The sequence below is a fragment of the Triticum dicoccoides genome, chromosome 1B (assembly GCF_002162155.2).
Source record: "Triticum dicoccoides isolate Atlit2015 ecotype Zavitan chromosome 1B, WEW_v2.0, whole genome shotgun sequence".
NCBI classification, from domain to species: domain Eukaryota; kingdom Viridiplantae; phylum Streptophyta; class Magnoliopsida; order Poales; family Poaceae; genus Triticum; species Triticum dicoccoides.
The window spans coordinates 643,739,948-643,749,046 of NC_041381.1; positions in this window are offsets into that span (position 1 = coordinate 643,739,948).

The window sequence follows — 9,099 nt, forward strand, 5'->3', positions numbered from 1 at the left end:
TCACCCGGGGGGGGGGTATGGATGCCAGAGAAAATTTGTGGGTCAACATTGGATATGCCCTAATGTAGTAAGGGATCCAACCGAATCACGAAATATTCAAGGACACGTCTAGATGTGTTGACGGATATCCGGTCAGGTGGAGGCCATTCAACCAGAGTACCAAATGTTTACCCTTGCTCGGCATCCTCCCTTTGATAGATTTATCTACATCAACAACATCCCAACCATATGTTTGAATAGTTGCAAACAAACACAAATACCACCAAAAGCACCGGATGTACAACAAGTTTTATACATCCATCAATCTCAAAAGACCCTACTCCGGTTGTCTGTGAAAGATCTCAATTGTGGCCTCAATTTCACCCTCTTTAAGCACAAAGCATTTGTACATAGTGGCACAAAAGTCTTGAACAAACTTCACTACACCGGGATCCAACTTTGCCGCCTTCACGAGAACAACTTTTGCTCCACAGAAGCGGCCTTGATAGCAATCATCCTCTCTTTGAGCTTTAGATTCTTGTTTTTGCATCTACATAGACATGTCAAACCTCTCCGTCTTCTTTTAGTCCTTCATCTCATTGCACTTTGCACATGCATCCTTCTTCGCCATGATGTCCTCGAACTTATCCAACATCTTGGTCGTTGTCCCTTTCTCCTTGCCGGCCTCCCACCCCCTGACATAGCCACACGGGTGGCCGGGGAAAGTCCTTTGACTATTGGATCAACATCATCTTCCTCACCTGCTTGGTGTTGATGGTCTTTGCGGAATCGTTAATGACTGCTCACTTGCTTTGTCCAATCAATTTGAACTAACAATGCATCAATGTGAATGGCTTGCCCTTGGTCTTGTGGTCAAAGGGAGAGCCCTGGTTTGGCTAGCAAAGCAAGAGAACGAATGATCAACAAGTTGCAATATAGAGCCAATAAATCCAATTACCAACACATAGAGCAACACACGACGAAACTTACGAGCTCGAGGAGTGGCGAGCCACTTAGCCACTAGTTTTGTATTTTCATATCCGTTGCAATACTTATTGCCTCGTATTGAATGGTGTACCACAATGGCCTAGCGACTTTGCCACTCTACTGAAAAGCTTCACCCTTTTGCTTCGTGCCTTGAAACGGATCAACACTCGTGACCAACCATACCTAGCATAATAATTCATCTTCTTTCTTCGGGTACGATGAATCTCTTCTTCTTTGTGTCTGCATTGGGCAAGTCCGGCTCTGGCTATTGGGTCCATTGGTGTCTCTTGTTCCGGCAACGACGATTAGTCCTATTCAACTTCTTTGTCCGCGTAGCCTGTGTTGTGGGCCATGTTCATCATCGCCTCGTCGGTGGCCCACGTCAAGATTGGGGGAGCCATTCCACGAAATAGTGACCAGGTGCCGCCGGACGAGGGCTCCTCGGATGAAAACCGCGACTTGACAATCATTGGCGACTCCACGAATATGTAGTCAGTGTTGAGGTCAGCAGTGTATGGTGGAAGGTGGCCAAAGGCGGAGGAGTGTTGCAACAATTGCGCCCTCAGTTGACCATTTAGATGTCCAGCATAGTAGTACAACAACTTGTACCGAGGGGAGGGTTGTGGTTGCCTAGGCGTCACTGACACGACGGTTAACTGTGAAGGAGGAGCTCTGGCCTGGGTGACTGCGGCCGCGACCGCGATCTTCTTGCTAGTTCTCCCTCAAGCGTCGCCCTTGCCATTCTGTGGACCGGACCACAGGTGGGCTTGTCCGGGTCCGGCAGGATGATGAACAGCGTGAAGGACCATCAAATCCACGACAGTGGTGGAGGATGACGGAACGGATGGGACGAAGGCAATTGGTGCGAAGAGGGTCTTTTTATGCGGAGAGAGTTGTAGAAGAGTGAATATGTGCGGACTCCGGGTGGGATTTTGGGTGTATCGGGAGTGTCAGAGTCCAATGTGAAGGACGTCCGGACTCTCCCAGAGCTCCCCCAATTTGGAGCCAGCTTGTGGGATTTTGGATGTGCGGATCCGTCTGATCCAATTTGTTGTCCATGTTGGAGGCCTAAAAATTACCGGATGGTCAGTCCGAATAATTTCGAGCGTTTTGATGATTCGTGTTGGAGATGCCCAAACAAGTTTTGCCCATTCTAACACCTCAGACCGAATTTACTTCCACTATAAAGTTTAAACACACACCAAAACCGACACAAAAAGTCCCTTGTTCATAACAGAGAGCTAGATATATTTACTTACCGAAAAAGGGTTTCCCCCCGCTTTGTATACAAAGCAACCAACCGAACCATACAGGAATAGGTGCTGGGGCGAAAGCAACACAATCACGCCCAAAAGAAACGACAGAGAGAAAGCAAAAGAAACAAATGCCGACAACGGTGGATCAACAAAATCGAAGAAGCCTCGCGATCGCTGCGCCCACCGGGCTCTTCCACTACGCTCCAAGACTCCGAAGCGCCGGAACCGATCAACACCTCCAAGAACGATTGCGACGATGACGATGCTGCTACCAAGGGTTTCCCCCGGTACACGACGAGGCGAGAGGAAGGGTAGCGCCAGACGCCCTCCCGGAAGGTCAGGTGGCACCCACATGCGCCACCGCGCCGTAGTCGGCCACGCCGACAGGGGTTTCCCCCGATCCCAACCCGCACCTCAGACGCTCCGGATCTAGCCACCAAACCAACCACCACCCTGCGCCAACGCGGTCATGAGGCCCCCATGCCGTCTCACCACGGCACCGCGAAGCGAGGACAACACGACGAAGAATCAGAACTGAGACTAGGGCATCAGCATCGTCGGCACGCGGGAGGTCCCCACCTCCACCGTCAGCGACGGTAGCCGTCCGGACGCAATAGCAGGAGCACACCAGGCCCGTAGGCCCACTGGCCCGACCGAGCCCTCGTAGGCCCGTAAAGCTCCCGCCTTCGCGCTGCTGCCGGCAGACCGTTGGCGCCGACGCCCCATATCCGAGCCGCTCCTCCACCTCCCCGCGCCGCAGACAACGAGACCACGCCGGGGGGCCGGCCCGCTAGGGCCCAGATCTGGGCAGGGGGCGCGTCGTCGGCCACCCAGCACCACCACGCCGCCCCGCCGCCAAGGAGCGGCACCGTCACCACGCCTGCCGCCGGCCGCCGCCGCAGGGCTGCCGGACCGCAGCCAAGCCGGGCTGCACCGCCGCCGCCTCCCTGCCCCGGGAAGGGAGCACGCGCGTGCGGGGACGAGAAGGCCCGCCACCGCCGGCACCATCTTGGCCAGCGCCGGGGGCGCCCTCTGGCGGCGGCGGGGGGAGACGGGGGAGGAGGGGACCTGCGGGAGAAGAGCTCGAGCTCCGCCCCGGCCACCTCCCGGGGAGGCGGCACGAGGCGGATCTGGACGGAGGAAGGGGGAGGGCGGAAGGGGGGGCGGAGGCGGGGCGCGAGGCCGGCGGCGGCGGGAGGGCCGGCTGCGGCGGGATGGGAGGAGGGGAACCCTAGCGCCTAGTCGCGGGAGCCTCTCAGCCCTCATATCGATATATTTACTTCACCCATGCAGTATCTCTGCATCTGAATATACAAGCAACCCTGTGCCTGCCCTCGTAGGAAGCCCTTCATGCCGCTCCACGGGCACCGCACATGCACACGCACGATGCAGCGAAAACACCACCTCCCACCCTCACTCTCGTGTTGCGCGAGTTCCGATGACGCATGCTGCAAACCGGCTCCGGAGCCGGTAGAGAAGCCCGCCCAACACCGGGGCCCCTCCTGACACCGGATCAGCCAGCCAGCTCCGTGATCACCACGCCTTAATGTCACACAACCTCCTCCTTCTCCTGTTGAGATTCATCCAAGATAATCCCACATGCCACCTACGTAGGCGCATATGTGGTGGAGAATGGAGATGCATGCACAGGGCTGCTGGCATATGTGGTGGAGAATGAATGGAGATAGCATGTAAAAGCGCGGCTGCTAGTGGAAAAGCGCACGAAGCTGGAGGTAACACATCCGCACCGGCACCAAGTTGGGGATCATTTTATAATGCACCATCGTCCCACGGTGATGATGTTAATTAAGGTGGGTATCCAGTGAAGCTGGCACGTACCTTTTGAGTTTAGTAACGGTACTTTTGAGGCCTTCCAGTGTGTGATGCATCATGGCATGATGATGCTGTTCTAGTTTTTATATCCAGCCATTGGATTAAATTTCTTTAGATGCATTGGGCTATTAGTGGTTGCGCAGACATTGTGCAGGCAGGAAAGATAATTGATACTCCTCGGTTAGCTTCCAAAACAGTGAGTGCTTTGCATGTCGTAACAAAGTTGAAGGAATTCTTAAACGAACCTTTTGCTCGCGGAAGAATGAATCTTCCCTTTGCCGGCAAAATGGCCCCATATCAGACACGGACCCTTAAACCGCCCGCATTTATTTGGACTGCGCTGTCTGGATGTTTGTAGTTCGGCATCCGTCCGCGGAGCGGCTCGGACCACTCCCGCACCCGCTTCCGACTTCCCAGACCCACCCAAAACCCTCTCCCTGGAACGTGTTCTCTTCCGTCCGAACTGGTCAGCGCCGCATGCATGCTGGCCCAGAGTGGACGCAACCTCTTACTGAAGCCGACATTGAAACGGCGTCGGCCGCTGCACGCGCCTTCTCTCCGTATTAAAACGACATCCATCCGTCTACCTACCTCCACTAAATCAGCGCGTCTGCCGAGGATCATACTTCGGCACCCTCATGCGAGCATCACACATCTACCCGCCTACCGACCTACATTAAACACCTCGCCGCTTGGCGCTTGGCACCCGTCCGTTATTTAAACGTGGCCAATTCTCGACAACAATCGCATCACACCTCCTCTCCCAATCTTCTCCTATGTGCATCACACCCCGCCATGTCTTCGAGCTCCAAAGCCTTGTGGGACAGTCTCTCTGGTGAATAGATGAAGGAGCTCTCCAGCATTGCAGCTGACTGGCAGGACTGCCGAGCCAACTGGCTACAGGTTGGCTTTTCCGCAAGCTCTTCGGAGGGCAGTGACGTGGATGGGCTAATGGACGACGAGTCGGCGCCACCCCCTTCACTGGTCCAAGCTGACATTACCATGTGTGAGGCGCGGGCGCACTTCACCGACATGGTGATGGAAGAGCAGGAGGAGGTGTTCCGATAGGTGCAGGCTGACCAGAGGTACAATCTACATCTCCTCGACAAGCACAGCCCGCGAAGAGCAAGTCGCCGACACATGCATCGTGCCGACTTTGGATGAGCAGAAGGAGATGCTCCTGTCCTACCAAGACATCGCCGAGAGCGATGGCGGGACCATGTCTTGCAGGCGGGGAAAGAAGCTACTAATACATCTCCAACATATCTACTTTTCCAAACACTTTTGCCCTTGTTTTGGACTCTAACTTGCATGATTTAAATGGACTAACCCGGACTGACGCTGTTTTCAGCAGAATTGCCATGGTGTTATTTTTGTGCAGAAATAAAAGTTCTCGGAATGACCTAAAATTACCAGTCACGTTATGGAATTAATAAAAAATATTGGCGAAAGAATCAACAGAAGGGGGCACACACCTTGTCCACGAGGGTGGAGGGCGCGCCCACTACAAGAAATATGTCAACTAGTGGCCTTCTGTCAGTGATCCTGGAAGAATTGGTCATAGATCTATGACAATTTGAGACCAATTGGTCAAAAGCTATTCGGGACGCTCCAAACCCTAAACCATTGCGACCATTTTGGTCAGAAAGGTCGTAATTTCCTTACACGAAATGGTCATAAAGCAAACAGCGCTGGTCCGCTACCTTATTTCTAGTTGTTAACGACCAATATAGATGGTCATAGCCTTGTAAATTATGGTGGGTTGTGATGACTAGGCGCCATCTTATCAGTTTTGCCTATGTGTCATGTCCATGTGTCAATTTTTGCCCTATCTTGTGAAGCAACCTATATTTCTGTTATTCCAAAATTTCCCAAAAAATTCTCATAAATTGTTTGGATCATATCTTCATCAAATATGTCAAAACCTTCCTTGTCTAGTTCAAAAATAATTCAACAATATTCATTTTCCTATTCTGTTCAGAGCAGCACTTTGTGAAGGAAGTGTTATTTATATATTCTTGATTTCCCTAAAAATTCGTGAAGACATTCTTCTTAGTATATGATCATCCTCAGCCAAAACTCACGCCCATTGGCCATGTGCATTTCCCGTATCGCTAATCAAACACTTGGCTGCTAATTCATGTTTTAGCATAGTTCGGTCTCCTCATGAGAATCTTATGTTATAATTTCCTTCCTAGCACCTACCCGGGGAGTGCCCAACCCACTAGACATGCCTAGGCCGTCCAGAACACATGGCAACACCACGGTCACGCGGTGACCACGGGATGGGCATGCGAGCTTACGCGCTCTACACTTGGGGCCATCGGCCACCGTCCAAACCTTGATGTATCACCACCAAACCAAGTATTTCTGATTAAATAGGTACTTATGTACCTAGAAATGATTTTTGTAAAAAATAAAGAGCAAACTATGAGGCAGCTGCAGTTTAAATTTGACCCGCTTCCTGCTGAATCGATGAGAATTTGTCTTTTTCACCAGAGGTGGATCAAAACTTTTGACACCCAACCATTTGGTCAATTGTGCATTAAATATGGCCTAGTATTTTATAAAATTGATTAGGTCCAATTTTGCAACAAATATATGACAGGTCCTTCACAAAAAACTCATTTTGGGCACTCGGAAAATGGAAAATATATTTTCCATGAAAAGAAAATGAAAACTCCCTTAGGCAACATTGTTTGGAATTCCAAGATGCACCCTTGTGCATAATATGAGATCATTTGAACAAACTATGTCATGAATGTGGCCATAAGATTGATTATCTGGCTTGAAATCCATGAATCTTCACGCATGATAGCTCATTTCTGAGAACACTTTTTTTAAAACATTGCCGTATTACAATTTTATAATTTTTTCTGGTAACTTGGTCACATATAATGACACAATGCGAAGATTTTCCAATTTTTTGATTTTTTTAAATTTTTTATGCCCGTTTCAAAATGTGGTCAAAACGGTGGGCTTGACTATTCCTAGCTAGTGGTTGAATCTTGGAATTTTTTTAGTGTTTCTCTGATTAAATAGATACTTATGTACCCAGAAATGATTTTTGAAAAAAAATAAAGAGCAAACTATGAGGCAGCCGCAGTTCAAATTTGACCCGCTTCCAACTGAATCGGTAGAAATTTGTCTTTTTCACGAGAGGTGGATAAAAGCTTTTGAAACCCAATCATTTGGTCAATTTTGCATTAAATATGTTCTAGTATTTTAGAAAATTTATTTCGTACAATTTTGCAACAAATATTTGGCAGGTCCTTCACAAAAAACTCATTTTGGGCACTCGAAAAATGGAAAATGAATTTTTCGTCCAAAGAAAATGAAAACTTCCTTAGGCAACATTGTTTTTCATTCCAATATACACCCTTGTGTACAATATGAGATCATTTGAACAAACTATGTCATGAATGTTGCCATAAGATTGATCATTTGGCTTGAAAGCCATGAATCTTCACACTTGATAGCTCGTTTTCGAGAACACTTTTTTAAAATAATTGCCATATTACAAGTTTATAATTTTTCCTGGTAACTTGGTCACATATAATGATGCAATGCGAAGGTTTTCTATTTTTTGAATTTTTTATGCCCGTTTCAAAATGCGGTCAAAACAATGGGAATGACTGTTCCTAACTAGTGGTTGAATCTTGGAATTTTTTTGGTGTTTCTCTGATAGATACTTATGTACCTAGCAACGATTTTTGGAAAAAATAAAGAGCAAGCGACGAGGTAGCTACAGTTCAAATTTGACCCGCTTCCAGCTGAATCGGCAAAAATTTGTCTTTTTCACGAGAGGTGGATCAAAACTTTTTACACCCAACCATTTGATAAATTGTGCATTAAATATGTCCTAGTATTTTATAAAATTGACTTGGTACAATTTTGCAACAAATATATGGTAGGTCCTTAAAAAAACTCATTTTGGGCACTCGAAAAATGAAAAATGAATTTTTCGTCCAAAGAAAATGAAAACTTCCTTAAGCAACATTGTTTGTCATTCCAATATGCACCCTTATGCACAATATGTGATTATTTAAACAAACTATGCCATGAATGTGGCCATAAGATTGATCATTTGGCTTGAAATCCATGAATCTTCACATGTGATAGCTCATTTCTGAGAACACTTTTTTTAAATAATTACTGTATTAAAAGTTTATTATTTTTTCTGGAAACTTGGTCACATGTAATGACACAATGCGGAGATTTTCCAATTTTCGATTTTTTTTGAATTTTTCATGCCCGTTTCAAAATGTGGTCAAAACCGCGGGCATGACCGTTCCTAGTTACTAGTTGAATCTTGGAATTTTTGTGTTTATCTGATTAAATAGATACTTATGTACGTAGAAATAATTTTTGAAAAAATAAAGAGTAAACTATGAGGCAACTTGAGTTCAAATTTGACCCGCTTCCTGCTAAATTGGCGGAAACTTATCTTTTTCATGATAGGTGGATAAAATCTTTTGAAACCCAACCATTTGGTCAATTGTACATTAAATATGGCCTAATATTTTAGAAAATTAATTTGGTTCAATTTTGCAACAAATATACAGTAGGTCCTTCACAAAAAAAACTCATTTTGGGCACTCGAAAAATGGAAAATTGACTTTTCGTCCAAAGAAAATGAAAACTCCCCATATCAACATTGTTTGTCATCACAAGATACACACATGTGCACAATATTCATTCATTTTAACAAACTATACATGGTTAATATGTTGAATGTTTGCCCTAAATAAGAGTATAAAAACTATAAGAGAAACATAAGCTGAATTGTGATTGGTGGAATCCGTTGTGGCATGGATCGATGGCGTGGCAAACATCCGTCCATCCGTCCATCCATACATACATCCATCCGTCCATCCAACCCACTGGAGCCTCTCTCTCTCACACGCGCGTGAAACCTAGCCGATCCAGATGCCTCCCCGCCCCCACTCCTCTCCCCCGATCCAGATCCCTCCGCCACCGCCCCGTCCTCCCCTTCCTTTCGCTGCCCACCTCTCCCCTCGCCTCTGCCACCCACCTCTCCCCT